At 44.3% G+C, this 21,437-nt stretch overlaps 1 long non-coding RNA gene across 1 annotated transcript; it reads left to right on the forward strand.

The window, feature by feature from the left end:
* Window positions 1–1,323: 1,323 nt before the first annotated feature.
* Window positions 1,324–5,040, forward strand: LOC310785755. Its single transcript, XR_014553192.1, has 3 exons — window positions 1,324–1,462; window positions 3,128–3,220; window positions 4,386–5,040. It is a non-coding gene; the product is annotated as an uncharacterized lncRNA (long non-coding RNA).
* Window positions 5,041–21,437: the final 16,397 nt, after the last annotated feature.

Genomic DNA, 21,437 nt, shown 5'->3' on the forward strand with positions numbered 1-21,437 from the left:
AAGAGGCCAGGAGTCGGACTTCAATGATTTTCTTTTTTATTCAAACAAACCTCAAACATGGATGTGCAATAATCAAGTAATCACATCATATAAATTACAGCCATTCACAGATAAATAAATAATCCAGAATAATAAAAATAAACTGGTAAAATAAAAATAAAAGCCTTGCCTTTGTTGATATCAACTCAAAATATTGGCTGCTGTAGGTTATACAAAAATCGGACTTAAAGGATTCAAGAAATGGCTACAAAAATAAGACAGAATAAAATAAAATAATCTACAGTAAAATAAAATATAAGAGTCCTGAGATCAACTTAAAATATTAAAATAGTGGCTGCTGTAGGTGATACAAAAATCGGACTTCAAGGATTCAAGGAATGGCTACAAAAAAAAGACTAATAAGAATAAAATAAATTCCTATAAAATAAAGTCCTGGTTTTGTTGAGATAAACTCAAAATATTGGCTGGCTTCTGTATAAGCTATACAAAAATCGGAGTTCAAGGAACGGCTACAAATGTGCAATAAAATAATTAAATTACAGCCATAGTCCACAAAAACCTATAATGAATGAATAAAAAAATAACTAAGGCTGTAGCCTATGCCGACAAAATAAAACACCTGGGAGTTAAGACTAAGTTACATTGGCTGACTTTATTAAGAAAAAAATCAGAAATACAGTATAAAGAAAATATCAACAAAATACTAATTTAGAATAAAAGGCAAATAAATAGGCTACACATCAAATTGGAAAATAAAGTCAGAAGCCTCCTCACTCAAACTAAATATATTACAGCCTCAGCCAATCAAATAAATGTGGGCCATGCCACCTGTGTAGCCTATAGGCAAATGTTTTTAATAGGCCGCTGTGGCCCGCAGCTCCTCTGTATTCCATTCGTCTTCACAGTGCCTACCTGGAGCAGATGCCAAACAAAAAGTGGTGCATCTTGTAGGGTTGTGCGATGTCAGGAATTTATCCATTGTGATTATTCCACAGTGAACCATCGTGATCCACGATGGCATCGTCATTGGCGGGGGTGGGGGGAATAATTAATAATTTATTAAGTCTCTGCGGTGCGGTAATGCCATTCATTGCAATGCGTTCATTACAACTGGACAGCTGAGCTCTTCACGGAGACCAGCAGGCTTCGATAGGCTACTAAAGCCTCTGTGCTGCTAACAGCACAGAGCCAGGTGACTGAATGAAGCAGTGGCTCTCACTAAACAGTGAGCAGTACTTTTGAAACACTGAAAACTAAAGACTGTTGTGTGTTCCTCGTGGTGATGATGTCATCTCCCGGTGCCAGGGCCTGGGACGAGGAGGAGCCAAGCAGCCGTTCCTGTTCATCTCCACGCTGAGCCAGAGGGGGCAGGGCTCCGCGGGTGGCACCACCACACACCTGACCAACCACCTGACCGGACACCTGACCAATCACCTGAGCGGCGCCCTCACCATCAGGCACGGTGAGTTTGGCTCTTGGGTTGTGGTTATTTTGGTTCAAGTTCCTGCCTGCTGAAGTGTCTTTGAGCAACACGTTCACGGTGTTTCATTAGTAGGGATGGGCATTTTAAGTAATTTAAAAATAAATTAGAGTACACTCATTAAATACTGAAAGAGTACTTTTTTTTTTTTTTTTTTATATATATATTTCCCCCCCCCGATTTTTTATCCCATTTTTATCCCCCATTAGTGCTAAGTTAATTACTTTATCCTGGTTGCTACTCCACCCTCTGCCGATCTGGGGAGAGCCGAAACTGGCTCCATGCTTCCTCCGAGACATGGGCAGTTAGCCAGCCGCTTCTTTTCACCTGACAGGGGAAGCTTCACTGGTAGGACATAGCACGTGGGAGGTTCACGCTATTCCAACCAGTTCCCCTCCCTCTGCAGGCGCCCTTAACGACCAGAGGAGGAACCACATTAGCAACCAGGATATTGCATGTTTTGGTGAAGGGGGTTCCTACATGAAGGAAACCCCCGGGAGGCACGGGGAGAACATGCAAACTCCACACAGAAAGGCCCTTTTGACGACCCCACCCGGGCGGTGGGCACTCGAGGACATGCGGACGGGCACGCATTCCTTCAGCGTTCACAGCGTCCCAGGTGGGAATAGAACCCAGGACTTTCAAGCTGTGATGCGACAGCGCGCACCACTGCACCCCCCGTAGATATGATTTTGTCCAGATTTCCGCAACTTTTTCCTCCACCATCTTTCCCCCCCCAGTGCTTTATAGTGCTGCACAATTTATCTAATCGCAATCGCGATGTCAGCACGTGCGATTACATAACCGCAAAAGGGTGCCATTATTATTATTATTTTCAGCGGAGGAATACGGTAGTTGTACAGTTGGGAGAAAAAGCAGTGCCGAATGAGACCGCTGTTTGGCAGAAAAGTAAAGCGCTGAAAATTGTTCAAAATAGAGCGTGCATGTACACAGATATCCATTTGTTTAGGTGGGCGTTGTTTTAGGTGGCTAAATTACGTTTTAGTTCTTTGCCCCGTACCCCGAACTCACATTTCATTTGGTTCTGCGTGACGGTCTGGCCCCGACGCCAGTGGGGGGGTTTAGCAGAAGCGGAAGAGCGGAAGAGCCAATCAGCGACTCTGCTGTGATTGACAGCGCAAGTTGGCCAATCAGGAACGCCACTAGCACTGCACTAACAAAACAGTAATGGCCGCCTCCTTGCCTGATCGTCTTGAGGAGTAATGTCAGCATTTGTCTAGTTTAAACAGCCATAAAGTGCAGTTATTGCAGAAATAGACTCAATAACAACAATTAAACAAGTACAGGAGTATCGCCGCAACCGCAGAGTTTCTTGGCGGAAAATATGTTTTTGCCATTCTCCCGAGTGGATTTCGGTTTGATTGGATCCGACGCTGATTGGCTGAAGGAGTTGTCTGTCAAGGCAACTACGCCCGCCCATGCTCCCGCCCCTGCTAAACCCCCCCCATGGCGTCGGAGCCAGACCGTCACGCAGAACCAAATGAAATGTGAGTTCACGTGACGGGCTGGTTTACCAGGCTACTTGCTCTGTGCACTCAAATCACATGTTGTGTTCTCTCTTGACAGTTCATCGTGTATGAATAATGGTTCAGTATTGACACAATATTTGTTGTGCTCTGTTCACAGAACCAAAGCATTGAGATGAGACATGAAGCCGTTATCTCCACCCTCATACTGTACCTTGGCGAGAAAGAAGAGGAACTTTTTGACGAATGCCAGGTAATGCATGATTTTTTTAACACTTTAAAATGTAAATTTGTTATCATTTAAAATCCAAATTAACGGTAAGAGAGGAAGGCAGACGAAGGGATGGAGGGAAGGGATGGAGATATTACACTCAGCGATGGCCCAAATGGCAGATAAAAAAAATAAAAAATCGTACTGTATCATCTGAAAGAACAAACTCAATTTCATTGATTCAAATTAAGTACAATCACAAAAATTAAACGTGCTCTACGGTTACAAAGCCATAGGTGGGCCTTTTCCATTGGCCCCTTTGGCCACTTGAGCTAAACCATGTCGCCCTGATTTATGTTTCCTTTACCACTTTAAATGCGCCGAGCCTTGCCCGAGATGGACATGGGGCCAAAGGCATGGCTCATGTGATCAGGAAATGGTACAGTAAAATGAAGCAGATATCTGAAAGTACAAACCGAAACACACGAGACAAATTAAACATCAAACCACAGATATTTAATTATTAGAAGCTACAAAAGAACACTTGAGAGGCTTTTAAACACACCTTTCTCTCTGCTCTCTCCACTCTGGAGAGAGACAGGAGAGTTTGCTATTACAACCTATCCTGCAACACAGCTGTTTATTTGAGGGGGAGGAGGGAGGTCGTTGAGGGTTGACTGAGGCGTTGCTGCAGCTCGCTTGCAATTTTGCAACCCGCTCGAGGTGGGTCTAGTGTGCTTTGGTCCCATTCCAGAGAAGGTCCATCTCGATCGCAGCTCGGCATGGCTTGGCACATAAAAAAATTGTAATGGAAACTGAAATCAGCTCGACATGGCATGGCTTTACACAGCTAAAGGTGACAATGTAAAAGGCCAATTAAGGTGCAGAGGCACACGATTGGCTGAAAGCAACATGTATGCAGGGGCTACCATCTGGAATGCAGCCTTGTGCCTTGTGCCATGTTCTGCAAATATTTTATGAATGCTGGCTTACTGTAAAAGCATCACAGCGTGAACTTACTGTAGATTTGACACAATTTAACATAATCTGAGCTATGTTTAATAAAGGTCATTTTTAACACTACTGTATGTGTTCATTCTGCCCTGACAATGTAATCACTTCAAATGATTCAATCACTGTATTTTGTATTATTTGTTTCTCAACTGAATTGTCTTCTTTTTTCTTGTCAATTGTATGAGGGGGACAGTCGCAGTGATGCCACTCAACACATCCTCAAGATCCTGGTCGTCCATGGTGCTGATCGAGAGGAGCCAGTGGATGTATCCGTCCTTCTTGAGGGCAAGGAGATGTCAGGATGCGACAGTACTGCTGTCGCCATGGCAAGTACTGTACAATCTGCTGCTGGTACGCCTCAAATCACTTCTCCATCTTGCAAAAGACTGTAACAATTCACCTGCATTGGACCCTCGTCTCGCATACAGCAGCTTGTGGACTTTCCAATGTCATGACAGACATTAATCAATAACACATGCATCTGATATAGAATGGTTGTTTTTTTGCTGTAACTGAATGTTCATTCAAGTGTCTGCTTTTCTGTAAAATGTTTCCAAAGTCAAGTCCTGGACATATTTGACCAGATCCAACAGATCTTTTAGAGCAGTGGTTTTCAAACGTTTTCACATCAAGGACCCCTACATGACACAAATTAGACCATGGACCACATTTGATAAGTTTTTGTCCCAGGGTCCACCATCTGATACAATTTTTGCTTTTGATGTTTTATTACAGAAAGTGTACGAAAATCCATGACCAAAATAGTCATACATTCTGTCATTGTATTACTTTTGGATGGAATTATAGTAAAATAATGTCTCTCGCCTTTTGATGGGGATCTTCTTAAGGACCCGTGGGGGTCCCCAGGACCCCACTTTGAGAATCACTGTTTTAGAGAGTCAGAACATTTATGGTCGCTATGATTAGGGCACTTAAAGGGATAGTTTGGTTTGTTTGAATTGGGGTCCTATCAGCTAGTTGCATACACTAACTGAAATAGGTACAGTGTTCTGGACGCTGAGCGCACCGTCTATCGAGACCCAGCACTCTGAAGCAACAGCCTCCACAGCTCTGTCTCTCTAGCACACGGGGCCAAGAACTAAAACGTAATTTAGCCACCTAAAACAACGCCCACCTAAACAAATCAATATCATTGATGCAAGCTCTATTTTGACAATTTTCAGCACTTTACTTTACCGTCAAACAGCCCTCTCATTCGGCACTATTTCCTCCCAACCGTAGAACTACCGTATTCCTCCGCTAAACACCTGAACAGAACACAGAGCCACGGTTTACAAAACAGGAAGGCTTAGAAGAGAGACAAAGCACTGACTTACTTTAGAGACAACAAGTCACCTGGCCTCTCACGTCTGGGACGTTTTCCCCAATTCATCCTGGGAATGGTGAAAAAGGTCTGCAGGACACCCCGGCATTTAGGCAGCATATTATGGCAGTTCCTCGTATCTCTCTTTCTGCCTGTTCACTCTCTCTCTGCAAAAGTTCCTCTTCTGTATATTAGTCTCTCTGGTTCATAATTGTATTTGTCACCAAGGTGAATGGCATATCGTCCTCGCTATCAAAATCACTCATATTTTATTCTATTTGTTGTCTTCACTAACAAGCCGGGAGAAATAACCCAAAATAACAGCTGATCTGCGGAGTAATCCAGCGCCGCGGCTCTGTGCAGGCATTTAGCGGAGGAATACGGCAGGTGTACGGTTGGGAGAGAAAGTAGTACCAAATGAGAAGGCTGTTTGGCAGAAAAGTAAAGCGCTGAAAATTGTCAAAATAGAGCGTACATGTACTGACACATATATCGATTTGTTTAGGTGGCCGTTGTTTTAGGTGGCTAAATTACGTTTTAGTTCTTGGCCCCGTCTACTAGAGAGACAGAGGTCTGGAGGCTGCTGCTTCAGAGTGCTGGGTCTCGATAAACGGTGTGCTCAGCGTCCAGAACACTGTACCTATTTCAGTTAGTGTATGGAACTAGCTGATAGGACCCCACTTCAAACAAACCAAACTATCCCTTTAAGTGAATGATTTTTGAGTGGTCTTGTGTCTGCCCTGGTATGTCACCTTTTTCATTATCCATGTTTGCATCCCTGGTCAAGCTAATTCCACGGTTTTGTTGTTTCAACCATTTGGAAGGTTTTACGGAATGCACCTTAAGTAGATGTTTCCAGATGTCACATGTGACGTGAACGTTGGTGATTCATTGTTGGGAAAAAAATAAATTGTTAAATGGTATTTTAGTTGTGATTTGTGAATATTTGGTAACATTTATGGAAAACATGTAAAAACATTTACATAATAGACCCTTCTCACGGGGGCCATTTTGTGTCGAAAAGGCAGAATAAACACAGGTGCAAGCAAAACACTAATGAGGATTTCCAAATTCCAATCATGGAAGTTGGAAACCCTCATTAGTGTTTTGCTTACACCTGTGTTTACCCTGCCTTTTCGACACAAAATGGCCCCCTTGAGAAGGGTCTAATTATAGTGAGTAATTATTAAGTAATTAAAATGTCAAACAGAGAACAATACAGATGAATAAGATTTACTTGATAGTTTTAAATAACATTTACTTAAAGGTTTTAAGTAGATCTTACTTGATACTGGCAAGTGAGTTGTACTTAGTATTTCAGCACTAAAATGTACTTGAAAATCGCCGTGCAAATAGTCGCAGAGATTTCATTAAGTAAATCTTACAAATAATTTTTTTGAGTGTAGTGTCCATCATAAATCAACAGTGCTTTGTTGATGATTGTGTAAAACTACTTGGAACGGTAGATGTTGAGGTTGTTTTGGCTATGTTATGTAACAGTAACATTGGAACACGGAGTTTGACACTATGGATCAAGTTAGTGTATATCTAATCAAAGTTGCTATTTTCACCTACCTGCTTCACCAACGATTTCGACAATCTGCCTCCACGCTTTATCCCTTTCGGAATTGTTGTGGTAGGCTCGGAGCTGAGGGTCGTACAAAACTGGGTACTTGCAAACCGCGATGATTAGTTTTTCCTCCATGTTTGCGCGTCTCTCTTGCTTCTTTCAGAATTGGCGGCAGAGAGCATGGGTAGAGAGGAAGCGGAAGAGGACAAGTTTATTTTTTATACATCCATGGTAGGACCTAGGACGAGCTCAATTGGCTAGCTTTGATTTCTGTCAAACTCCGCCCCGCCCCCTCTGTCGCTGGCTGTCGCTTCACAAGCCTGCTACGTGTCGCTTGGTCTCCCAGCATGCTTCGCGAGGCGTCGAGCAGCATGTTCTCAATACAGAGTGGATGGGCAGCAGCGTCAGCCCGCGTCAAACGACGTGTAGATGTGGCCGGGCCGTCAGAGGATGACGAGAAACGCATCAAGCTGAGCGCCCTTTGGTTCAACACAGGTGCATCACAAACCCACAGTGAAGTGTAGAAACTTCAATTTTATTTATTATTCCAAGCTGTTCCTCCATATTTTACATAAATACCACCTGTAATGCCTACATTAAAATAAAAAGATGTAATCTGAAGGTACAGAAAATAGTGCATTGTGTGCACTATCTAAAGACTTTAATATACAGTAGTTATGTAATGCTGACAAAGGGGTTGTTGTCCAGAATGAAGAGACATATAGAACTGAAATATTGAAACTTGGCATGAGTGAGTTTTACTGTATACTCCCTTAACTGGTGACCCTACACTTAAGTTCCTTCAGGAAGTTGACTCTTTTTTAAGCACTGCTTTGAGTAATTCTTGTATTAGTCGGGACAAATATAATTTCATGTTACAGAAGCATCCTGTACGGCCCAGCGCTGTCTTGTGTGTTGCCGGATGGACAGGAAAATGGATCCACTCCAAGTGGGCGGTCTCCTCCGGACCTAACACCGCCTATTTGCCCATCGAGCAGCGCAATCAGTGCTTCACGGAGGAATGGATCCATCACTGAGTGTAAGTAGACATTTTAGAGCGCTAGCTTTGGTCAACTCATCTCTCTTTGTCTTACCCTCTCCATCTACTCCAGGGGCTCGTTCCCTTATATCCCGTCTACTCCAGGCGAAGCTCTTGCGGCTGGAGTCGACTCTGGCCCGTGATCAGACCGCCCTGAAGGCCTCTGAGGCGGAAAATCCTGTGCCTGCTCACAGAGAAAATCCGCTCAACACGCCAAGCCCAATGGGGCGGTAGGTTATCATGGTTTCTTTTGCAAAACCTTTACATTTTTTCTTTGACTTAGCCTACTGAATGTATACATTGTCGTCTATTGATACCGTTATTTGTTTTTATTGTTACATGTTTGAAGACAAGTGCTAATAAAAGAAAATATTTGATCACAAAAAAAAAAGAAAAAATCTGTTGTGAAGCCGCCGCCTGAAGTCTGCCGCTGCCAGAAAGAGTTTGCCAGCGCCAGCGGCTCCCAGCTGATGGAGCTGGTGGGTCAGTACGGGACTCGAGCGTGGGCGGGACATAGCCGACCACCTGGGCAGCCGTAGCACGAAGCGGTGCCGCGAAGGCTGGCAGAACCACCTCAACCCTGCTTTGACAAAGAGCTGCTGGACCAGCGAGGAGGACCGCATAATCTACGAGGCCCATCACAGCCTGGGCAACCGCTGGAGTGAAATATCCAAGCTGCTGCCTGGCAGGTAAAGGAGGAGGAGAGAGGACTTAGTTTATTTCTCGTTTTGGAAAATCGTTTTGCGTCTGTAGCAGTCAGACAAGATACAGTACAGACAAGGTACAGTACAGTACAATACAATACAAACAGTTAGACAGATACAACAAGTATACTACAGTTCCCACAATGCCCTGGGCTCGCGTGGCCTTAGATTCCACGCCCACCGCTCAGGCATTTGGCTGATATCAAACTCCAGTAGGTGGCGGTAATGCACATATATATTTGCCAACCGCCATAAAACTCAAAGAAGAAGAAGAAGAAGGCTTCGACATAAAAAAACATTATGAGAAGAAGAAAAAATCAAAAATAAAATTGCCTCCAAATTGCACCAAATTTAAACCGAAGTATATATATAGGGAAATGTCTTCATAAAAAAAAATTCATGCATTTTAAGGCATTTTCCAAGGAGTTACGCGCATCTGATGTTGTAACTATTTCATGTAAAAATGTGTAAAAACGGGTACATTGCTCAGCGTTGATTTCGTTACTTCAATGCACCTACTACTAGATGTAAAATTTGACGAGCTTTCCAATGCCGCCAGTCCCGTGTCTGTACGTGCTTCCGGTCCCGAGATATGGTCTCTTTGCAAGGAGCTATGGAAAGCTAATATTAGCTACCATAGGCTAGGCGGTGGAAAAAGATGGCTGCCTTTTGTTTTTCTTCAAGACCTCTGAAGGGGCGTGGAGGACCTCTAGAGGCGGGACCATGGCCCACATGGCCCACAGGCCCACAAGTAGTGTAGTTCATAGGTGCTCGACTTCCGCAAGGCTGGACTTGTCGCCCCGACGCGTTTTGCGTCAGAGCGTCATGGAAATAATGTGAGAGATGGTTGATAGCTCTGGCTGTAAACAACCAATTTCAAAAATTTCAACGGATTCGAAAACCTTAGGGGCGTGAGATTTAATATATATTCATATTCCCCACGGGAAAGCCATCCTTTAACTCATTCATGGCCAGTTTAGGACTGCCAATATTTAGCACAGGCCAAAGATTTTCATAATTGTTGGTCATCTTTCAAGACCCACAGTAAATTATCTATTAGCACCAAAGTGATTTGCAATACCTCAAAATGAAGATACGTCTCTGGGTTCACCAGGGAAAAAAAAGTGAGCTTTTAGCATGTTCTGTACTCTACTTATAGCCATTTATATACACCCTGTTTTCACCAAAAAGGTCTCTCTGAGAAGAGAAATTGCAGAAAATGGCATTTCTGTAAAGCACACAATCTCAGGCAGAACTCGCTCTCAATTCTTTTATTTTGAACTGTATTGACATCAGACATGTAAATATTATTCGTTATGACACAAATGACAAAAAAAAAAAAAAAAAAATATATATATATATATATATATACATGAAGTGCTTTTTTTACATTCAACAATACAGTTTACTCAGTGTGAGTGAGTGTGATCATAGAATAGAATGCAGAGATCAGTGTAGTCTCTCTCTCACACACACACACACACACACACACACACTCCTTACCGCGAGATCATCCGGGTCCTGTCGCATTGGAGTCCAGTCTTCCTCGCCCTCGACAGGAAAGTGGCCGTGCTGCTTGGCTCTGTGTGAAAGCCATTTATGTGGCGAGGCTGCTGTTCTCCTCCTGCTCACAAAGTTGTGACTCCGTCTCGTCTCTTTCGGGGTGGCACACAGGAACGGGGTCCAGGGACCAGGATCGATCATGTTGGTCACGGGTTTGACTACCGCGAACAACTGATCGATGTCCGCTGCCCTGCAGCAAGCCGACCAGCTCGTGCAGCGCGCCGAGGGGCGTTTCAATGGCGTTTCTCCTCTGCACAAGGAAACGCGTTTCTCTGTTTTCTGTTTTTCCTCCTGCTCATTTCAAAACAACAGCTGCGGTATGTATTTGATCGCGTGTTGTCGGCTTTGTCTTTGAGGCTAGGGACCTGATAACATGTCACAGGCTGGGGAAGCCTTTGAACTACGCGCTGCACTAATAAAAACAAAAACACGTCAAACACGTCATTGGCTGGGAGGGCTATTCCTGATAACACGTCAAAGACGTCTTTGGCCATGAATGAGTTAAGCACCAAAATCGGCGTGCATGAGCCAGAAGAGAGCCCCAAGCATGGACGTCACCTCGATGTGGATTTGATGCATCAAAGTCGGTCCCCATGAGCCAGGACACACCCACTGGCCTGGAGATCACGTCTACTCAGACAATTATATCATTTAACAGTTTAAGTTTCCGTATAAATCATTACAATATCGCTCCCGTGAGGTGGGGATGCATTTGGCGGCGGGGGTGCAAAACTCGGCCGGCCGTGGTTGCCGGGGACAGGGAGGGAGCACAGCGCGGCGGCTGCTTCTCTGTCCGTTATTTTTTAAACGTGCGAAAAATACGGACTTGTTGTGCAAAATAACGTCAACAACTATCCATATTCTTGGGTACATTCAGTTTAGCAAGCTAGATGAGTTTAGCTAGCCAACACAATACGCTAACTGCCATTAGTTTCAAACGAGTTGAGCATCCGCTCCGTAACGGCAACGACTGATGTAGGCTACAGTAGGAGCAAAGATGGCTGTTGTGTGTAATCAAACTCACCTCGGGGTACTGCTTGACTGGTCGTCTCCACAGTGGATCTTTGAAAACGTTGGCGGACATTGCTCCCTGATGATATTATAATGATGCGATGCGATGCGACGTGTGACTGCTCTGTGCGACTCCCTTGTGGTCAATGACTGCTCAAGGCTCTAGCTGTTAACTTAACTCACGCGGTGAGCCAATCAGAGACCGACCGTTAAATTCGAAATCACTTGATGCCGGGAAAATTCCCCTACCCACGGGTTGCCAGATTGGCGGGATTTCCGCCCAATTAGGTTGGTTTGGGGTGCATTGTGCGTGGGGGAAATGGGCTAAGCCTTGGGCGGGTTTACAGGGCAACTTGTTCCCATATATGTGACCTGCTCTGACCAAATCAGTCGCTTGTCGCGCTGGCTGTTTGTCTAGAAAACGCGATTTTATCAGAAAATATTTATTTCTGTTGTTTTGGGGTTTCATCAGATTATAGTAAAATAAAGCCTTGGCTTTCATTCTCTGTAAAGATTATTGTGAAATTCGACCGCTAAATATACTTTTGAAGCTCTTGAAGGTAGTGACAAAACTGAAAGTAAACTGCGCTGCTCTGAGCCTGCTGCTCTCTGCTGCGCGTGCAGCCTCACGTTGCCAGTTAAACGGGTGTGTCAGTACTTGCAAATGGTAGGCTATATTATAGACTACTCTAGGATTTAAAACGCTGTTTCTAAAGTTTGTCAGGGTTGTATTGTGGAGTTCTGTTATTGGTTTGTTATTTTAGACTAGTTTAGGCTGTTTATGTAACGTTTTAACCTCTTAAAAATCTGCCTCTTCGGGGGTTATGATAACGAACATGGCAACCCGTCTGCAGTCTCTCTCTCGCTCTCTCTCTCTCCCCTTGCTCTCTCTCTCTCCCCGCTGCAACGGGAGAGAGAGAGAGGGGGAGAGCAGCTGCGTAATTTCTGCATCCAGTGAAAGTCTGTCTGTCTGCCTGTCTGTCTGTCAGATTGATAGACTAATACTAGTCAGTAATCTGCGTGATAATGTTGCTTTACTTTTAAATTCAATTCACAGATGGCATTAGACTTAGCTAATTTCAGATTATTTGCCTCATAGCCTACTTTCAGCTGTCTGTCTCTCTGTTTCTACTCCAGAGCAGAAACGGGTCCGCTATAGATTCTTTGTTGCTGTTATTTGTTATAATTATTACAACAATTACAATTATTACTATTAATGTACAATTATTATCCTGCATGAATGTAGCCCTAATTACAAAAAATAATGTGGGTGGGGCGTCAGAGGATCTTCTGTCAGTTGGGTGTTACAGAACAGTTTGTATTGATAATAATAATAATAATAATAATAATAATAATAATAATAATAATAATTGATAGGAGTTATATACCGCTTTTCTATGTAGCCTCCTCAAATATGCTTATACATGAATATTTCCCTGGGGTTAAAGGCTGCATTACAGTAAAGTGATGCCATTTTCTGAATTTACCAGGCTGTTCTAGCTGGTCTATTAGTTGCCTTTACATAGGCTACTTTGTCATGATATCCACTGAGGTGTACTGAGATGTTATGTGTACCTGTTCAACCAACAAAAGTATCTATCTATCTGTATATTCGAATAGAAGACCAGGGGCCAAATGTAGTGTTAATTTGGGCGTAGAGCTTTTTTGGGCTTACACAGATTTCTACACATACAGTACATGCACAGTTTTATACATTTGGCCCCAGAAGTGGTTTATAGGGAAAGTCTCATCAAATCTGGCAAATTTATTTTCTAATCTAATATTAGAAAGTCCAGTTTCCAGGATTTTCCAAGTGGTTTCCAGGACCTTACCATGACCTACCCCAGATCATAACACACCACCATGCAAATGTACAGCCCACTCCAACCGGAGGTGGTTTCCAGACTTTACAAGTAGTTTCCAGGACTTTCCAGGTGGTTTCCAGGACTTTCAAGGTGGTTTCCATGACCTTCCCATGACCTTACCTGCATCATAACACACTGCCATACAAATTTACAGCCAAATTTAACTTGGGGAAGTGGTTTCCAGGACTTTCCAGGACTTTCCAAGTAGTTTCCAGGACTCTCCAGGACTTTCAAGGTGGTTTCCATGACCTGCTCATGACCTTCCACGGATCATGACACACTGCCATACAAATTTACAGCCAAATCCAACCTGGGGAGGTGGTTTCCAAGACTTTCCAGTGCTTTCCAGGTAGTTTCCAGGACTTTCCAGGTGGTTTAAAGGACTTTCCAGGTGGTTTCCATGACATTGCCATTACCTCCCGAGGATCATAACACAGTGCCATACAAAATTTCAGCCCAATCCCACCTGGTGTGTGGGCATGCACATGCAGACAACTTCAAGAAAAGATGTTTATGTCTCAGAATTAACGTCAAACTTTGAGGCCGTTTTTCTCAAAAACACAGTTTGGAAACAGTCGCGACATAAAGGGGTGTATCTCCCTCAATTGTTGGACTACAAAGATAATTTTGATATCCCCAGAAAGCTGAGAGTCTCCTCTTTCCAACGGTCTATACAACTCAAAATGTCTTTTGGGGTCAATGTGACTGATTTTGTCAGAGCAGGTCACATATCTGCATTTGTTTTTGGGCGGTTTTGTGTGCGTTTTGGTGCAGGTACTCTTGGGTTTTTTAACTTGTTTTCAAAAGCCAAACCACTGAGAGAGAGCAACTGATGGTCTTTGAAGACTCCGTCCTGTCCATAATGTAGTTAACTTTAGACCTATCAATAGTGGTTGGTTGCTGTTTTTGAACTCTGTTACAGTATGTTTTATTGTTTTTATGTTGAAAACTGTATTTCCCATGTTTGGCTGTCAGCGGTTATGGTCACGTTTTCATTGTGACATCATCATTGATGTCATAAATCAAACATGAGTGACATCATCAGTGATGTCATAACTGTTTCCGATTGTGACATCATTCTTCATTGTGTCATCATCAGTGATATCATAAATCAATTGTGACATCTGTGATGTCATAAATCAATAGACATGAGTGACATCAGTGACGTGATAACTCTGGTGTGATAACTCTTTCTCTACGTCACAATGTGACATCAGTGATGTCATAAAGCCATAACATGTTGCGCCCATCATGGGCCATGGCACATCGTCCTTAAAGTCTCCACCCTAGAAATCGAGAATGATGTTATGATGTCATAATAATGTCCATCATCACACACTTAGTCCCTTCATAAAGCCTTCCATTTTGAGATGCTGTTAGATGAAGGCGTACCAGTACCACCTACTAGTGGCCAGAGCCATGATGTCCCAGAGCTGTTCCTGGGGGCTTGGTGACATGTCACAATGTCAATGAGGCTCCCAGGACCAACTCTAATTATGTTGCGCCCATGACCTCAGTGAGGACAGACCCTGAAAGAGTTTTTTTTACAAACTGTAAGATTCATAAGCTAAATAATTTAATGCATAAATAAAAAATCATACGTTAATTAATAAGACAATAAGCTAATTACAATATTTGAGTTCACTTAGTAAAAGGGATATTTTATGTTTAGTTATATTTACCTATGTATGTTTATGTTGCACTGCTGAATCTACCTCTTTGGGGTTAACTCACATTTACGTGAGTAGAAGTTCTCCTTGATTTTGATTGGTTCCGGGCAGACATGTTTTGGTGGGAACACGGAAGTGACAGAGTGTATTGTGACCATGGATGTATTGATTGTGACATGTGTAGCATTCAGACATTCCCAGCTAGGTGTCTCTTGCAAGAGGCAGTTACAGGGGGCAAGGCCAAATACAAAAATGTCTTTCAAAATATAAATCAGAGGGCCAGGAAATTGAGTTTAGAACAGGTAAGAATTGCAGATCATTTACTGTGGGGATCAGTTCCTTATTGGGTAATGGCTGACCGGGATATCGAGTTTAGTTTTTTGAAAGAGAAAGATAAAAGTGAGATATTAGTAAAAATAGAGGAGTATCTTAGCTCATTGAGTGCCAGCCACTTTTGGAGAACGGACGCTCCCAGTGCCAGAGTTTCAGAGCGTTTTCAGTGATTTCTCGAGGCCCACAGAATATTGTGTGATATTACTATGTAAACACCGAACACGCAAAAAGAACAAGGAGACTCTATTGTATCATCAGCAAAAAAAGGTTTATTGATACCATTTTCCGTTCTTTAGTTATCAGCCGGAGAAGATAGGTCAAAAACAGCAAATACAGGCATTTCTATCTAGAAGCTGAGATATTCAGCCTTTTGTGAAATGCAGCATTTCAAGCACATTCACTGACTCTAGCTAATATTTTCTGATGTAGTGACGTGGTGTAGTTGTGTGCTGCCCTGGGTGCCCCACCCCCCTCCCCCCCGAGCTACAAACTCCTCCCCACACTAGTAACACACAGCCTCACGCACCCAGCGTCTATTTTCGGAGTGCTTTTTGTGCGCCGCCTCCCAGGCAGCGCGACAACGACAAGGAAATGCCAAGCCGGACTGCAGGGATAAGGGTTGGCACTTCGGCGTCGGGTGCTGCCTTTCTGGCGGCTAATCGTGTAAAGAAACTATGCAGACAGACAGACAGAGGCAGAGGAGCTCAGTTGTGTGCGCGGATTGACTGCTGTTGCCAGGCACCGTCAGTTGCAGCCAGAGCAATCTACATGGCTCTGTGCTGCAGCATGAGCGCTTTCTCTTTGATCAGGGGGCTTTTTCAGGCTATATTTCGGACATTTCTCTAATCTGGAGAGCACTGTCGCCACCTAAGGGTTCTGTAAAATAGGTTAGACACATTCAATAGCTCCCATATTGTAAGAGGTGATGTAAGAGGCTTAGATCGACATCCCCCCGTCAAAAAACGCAATTGACGACTTTAGTCGTCAATGGCACTCTACGTCACTAAATGAATTGACGACTAAAGTCGTCATTGGCACTCAATGAGTTAAGGAAGTGGGATTTCTGGAAATCTTTACGGACGGCTCTATGGATCCAGAAAGTGGGAAAGCGGGATTTGGGATGTGTATTCCTAAATTGGGAATAAAATCGGATCAAAGAATCACAAATGGAAGTTCTGTCTTTGTAACAGAGTTGGGGGCTATAATGTGGGCTTTATGGTGGGTAGAGGAAGTAAAACCAAGGCATATGTTCTGATTCAGCTGCTGCTCTGTTTGCTTTAAGAGCAGGGAAGTCAAAAGCTCGACCTGATCTAGTGAATGAAATTTTGTTATTATTATATAGAATTGAGAAGAATGATTGTGTTGTAAAGTTTTGCTGGGTTCCGGGACATGTGGGAATAGAGGGAAATGAATCAGCAGACTCTGTAGCCAAAGAAAGCCTGAAAAGGGATGATATAGATGTAAATATTTCCCTGGGAAGAGTAGAACTCAGAGAGAAAATCAAGGGTGGAGTGGAAGGAGAGTGGCAGGGGTTATGGGAAAAGGAGGTGAAGGGGAGACATTTATTTTCATTACAAGCTCAGGTTAAAAACAAGTTTTTATTATTATGGATCCAGAAGGGATAGTGTTAAGATTTGCAGACTGAGGATCGGACACTGTGGGTTGAATCAGTGTTTGTACATTGTGGGAAAACATCCTAGTGGATTATGTGAGTGTGGATTGCAAGAAACAGTTAAGCATGTTTTCCTGGAATGTGCTAAGTATAAAAAAGAAAGGGAAATTTTGTTTAAAAGTTTGACAAGTCTAGGAGTAGCTTCCTTTTCCATTAAAGTTTTCTTTGGTCATAATAAGAGCCACCAGTTGATAATTAAAGCAGTGTTGCAGTTTCTGCATGAATCAGGACTGTATCAGAGAATTTGAAGTGTGATTGAATTAGTTTGACCTGCGGAGGGCAGTAATACGCCTAGTAGCGTCCACACTGCCGGAAATCTAAAAGAAGAAGAAGAAGATTGTGACATGTGAAGTGTGGAGTTAAAGGATGGCTTTCCCGTGGGGAATATGAATATATATTAAATCTCACGCCCCTAAGGTTTTCGAATCCGTTGAAATTTTTGAAATTGGTTGTTTACAGCCAGAGATATCAACCAAAATCCACTCTGTGTGGGGGGGAGGGGCGGGTGCGGGGAGCCGAAATCCTACAGTTCCCACAATGCACTGGGCTCGCGTGGCCTTAGATTCCACGCCCACCCCTCAGGCATTTGGCTGATATCAAACTCCAGTAGGTGGCGGTAATGCACATATATGTTTGCCAACCGCCATAAAACTCAAAGAAGAAGAAGAAGAAGAAGGCTTCGACATAAAAAACATTATGAGAAGAAGAAAAAATCAAAAATAAAATTGCCTCCAAATTGCACCAAATTTAAACCGAAGTATATATGTCGGGAGATGTCTTCATAAAAAATTTTTCATGCATTTTAAGGCATTTTCCAAGGAGTTACGCGCATCTGATGTTGTAACTATTTCATGTAAAAATGTGTAAAAACGGGTACATTGCTCAGCGTTGATTTCGTTACTTCAACGCACCTACTACTAGATGTAAAATTTGACGAGCTTTCCAATGCCGCCAGTCCCGTGTCTGTACGTGCTTCCGTTCCCGAGATATGGTCTCTTTGCAAGGAGCTATGGGAAGCTAATATTAGCTACCATAGGCTAGGCGATGGAAAAAGATGGCTGCCTTTTGTTTTTCTTCAAGACCTCTGAAGGGGCGTGGAGGACCTCTAGAGGCGGGACCATGGCCCACATGGCCCACAGGCCCACAAGTAGTGTAGTTCATAGGTGCTCGACTTCCGCAAGGCTGGACTTGTCGCCCCGACGCGTTTTGCGTCAGAGCGTCATGGAAATAATGTGAGAGATGGTTGATAGCTCTGGCTGTAAACAACCAATTTCAAAAATTTCAACGGATTCGAAAACCTTAGGGGCGTGAGATTTAACTCATTCAGGGCCAATGACGTCTTTGACGTGTTATCAGGAATAGCCCAGAGGGCCAATGACGTGTTTGACGTGTTTTTGTTTTTATTCGTGCAGCGCATAGTTAAAACACTTCCCCAGCCTGTCACATGGTATCAGGTCCCAAGCATCTAAGACAACACGTGAACAAACACATACCGCAGCTGTTGTTTTGAAATTGAGCAAGAGGAAAAGCAGAAGACGGGTAACACTTCCTTGTGCAGACAGGAGAAACGCCATTGAAACGCGCCTCGGCGCGCTGCACGAGCTGGAGTCGCCTTCCTCTGTGCCAGCCGGGAGAAAGTAATCAAGAGATGTGTTTGATCATCGGAGGAATGAGGAAATGATCGATCAGTTTGCGAGGGTGGTGAGGACGTGTTGAATAGCCGAGGGGAAAACGGGAACGATCAGATAGCAGGGAGGATATGACAGGGAGACATGGACGAGGACTGGTGGACCAGAACAAAACAAAATAAACACACAAGGCAGAAGCGGGAGTCACAGCAGCCCGCTGTCCTTTCTCAAGAGCAGTTGGTTCATGAAATCGCTGGGCTGCGTGCCCTCCAGTGTTGCTCCTGGCCAATCCCAGCGCCACAGGGCGTGGTTATTGCTTATCCTATGTGGGGTTAGAAATCTAAAAGGGGGATCGTGTGTGTGTGTGTGTGTGTGTGTGTGTGTGTGTGTCTGTCTGTCTGTCTGTCTGTCTGTCGGTGTGTCTGTCTGTCTGTCTGTCTGTCTGTCTGTCTGCACACTCACTCACACCGAGTAAACTGTATTGTTGAATGTAAAAAAAAAGCACTTCATGTGTGTATATATATATATATATATATATATATATATATATATATTTGTCATTTGTGTCCTAACGAATAATATTTACATGTCTGATGTCAATACAGTTCAAAATAAAAGAATTGAGAGTGAGTTCTGCTTGAGATTGTGCCCTGTTACAAAAATTGCCTTTTCTCCTGTTTATTTTCTCAGGGAGACCTATTGGGGGAAAACAGGGTGTATATAAATGGCTATAAGTAGAGTACAGAACATGCTAAAAGCTCACTTTTTTTTCCTGGTGAACCCAGAGACGTACATCTTCATTTTGAGGTATTGCAAATCACTCTGGTGCTAATAGATAATTTACTGTGGGTCTTGAAAGATGACCAACAATTATGAAAATCTTTGGCCTGTGCTAAATATTGGCAGTCCTAAACTGGCCCTGAATGAGTTAATATATATTCATATTCCCCACGGGAAAGCCATCCTTTAACATGATACCAACGTGAAAGACGTGGAAGTATGTGGGCCGTGACGGTTGCATCGTTTGAAACAGACATGTTTATTTGCGTACGAAAATGGAGCATAAATGAGCCATTAGTAATATATGCCTTCTTGTTATATAGCAGTACCATCTGGTGGGATAGCTCTCTTATGCTGTGCCTCTCCATTAGGTGGAACAGCCCAGCAGCCAGGTGGAGCCAGACAGACGTCCCCCCTGCCCTTACGCTGACTGTCCCTCCTCTCCGGCCGGCGGCAAGCTGGCAGCTGATGCTTCCTTTAGACTGACTCAAGCTGGCAGCTGATGCTTCCTTCAGACTGACTCAAGCTGGCAGCTGATGCTTCCTTCAGACTGACTCAAGCTGGCAGCTGATGCTTCCTTCAGACTGACTCAAGCTGGCAGCTGATGCTTCCTTCAGACTGACTCAAGCTGGCAGCTGATGCTTCCTTCAGACTGACTCAAGCTGGCAGCTGATGCTTCCTTCAGACTGACTCAAGCTGGCAGCTGATGCTTCCTTCAGACTGACTCAAGCTGGCAGCTGATGCTTCCTTCAGACTGACTCAAGATGGCAGCTGATGCTTCCTTCAGACTGACTCAACCTGGCAGCTGATGCTTCCTTCAGACTGACTCAAGCTGGCAGCTGATGCTTCCTTCAGACTGACTCAAGCTGGCAGCTGATGCTTCCTTCAGACTGACTCAAGCTGGCAGCTGATGCTTCCTTCAGACTGACTCAAGCTGGCAGCTGATGCTTCCTTCAGACTGACTCAAGCTGGCAGCTGATGCTTCCTTCAGACTGACTCAAGCTGGCAGCTGATGCTTCCTTCAGACTGACTCAAGCTGGCAGCTGATGCTTCCTTCAGACTGACTCAAGCTGGCAGCTGATGCTTTCTTCAGACTGACTCAAGCTGGCAGCTGATGCTTCCTTCAGACTGACTCAAGCTGGCAGCTGATGCTTCCTTCAGACTGACTCAAGCTGGCAGCTGATGCTTCCTTCAGACTGACTCAAGCTGGCAGCTGATGCTTCCTTCAGACTGACTCAAGCTGGCAGCTGATGCTTCCTTCAGACTGACTCAAGCTGGCAGCTGATGCTTCCTTCAGACTGACTCTGATGCTGGAACAGGAAATGATCATATGGCTGGAACAGGAAGTGCTCTCACAGAAATATCTGATTCAGGTAATCTTAAGCCATTTTTTATATTTTACGATACACGAAAGTTCGACTGAAATAAAAACTACATTCAATTTAATAAAATTCCCTGCATTAAAAAAAACAAAACAATTAAAACAAAAATTAAAACAGTTGAAACACACAAGTATTAAAATAACTGCAGTCACTGCCTGGTTGGGGTGGGCTGGTCCCCAGGCCTCAGGCTGTCTCTCCAGGCTGTCTCTCCAGGCAGTGGCTGCAGCTTCCCCCCGCAGCACCGCGTGCAGGACGGGCCACTGCTGTGGGGCGGGGGGGCAGCTGAGGGGCGACCCTCCCTCTGGCGTTCTGCACCTCCTCCAGCAGTGCAAGAGGACTCGACGCAGCGCCGCGACCCGGACTTGGCGGTCTCGGGCTTTGCGGTCGCTGGGCTGGGCTCTGCTCTCTCGGGGGGCTTTGTGGTGTCGGCGATGTTGGGGCAGCGCCCGGGCCTCGCTGCGCTGGAGCCGCCACACGCAAGGGCGCAACGCAACCTGCCAGGGCCACGTTGCCGGGGCCGCGTCTCCGAAGGATGGCCGACACTTGGCTTCCCACTAGCCCCCTCTGGAAACAGTAGCGGTCGTTGATCGGGATTTGCAGTTCCCGCATGAAAACCCAGCAGATGTGCTTGCATGGCTCCAGCTCTCGGAGGAACACAGGACAGGTACAGGTGTGGGGGTCGCCCAGAGACACCCTGAAGGTCC

This window comes from Poromitra crassiceps (assembly GCF_964638095.1).
Source record: "Poromitra crassiceps genome assembly, chromosome: 11".
NCBI lineage: Eukaryota > Metazoa > Chordata > Actinopteri > Beryciformes > Melamphaidae > Poromitra > Poromitra crassiceps.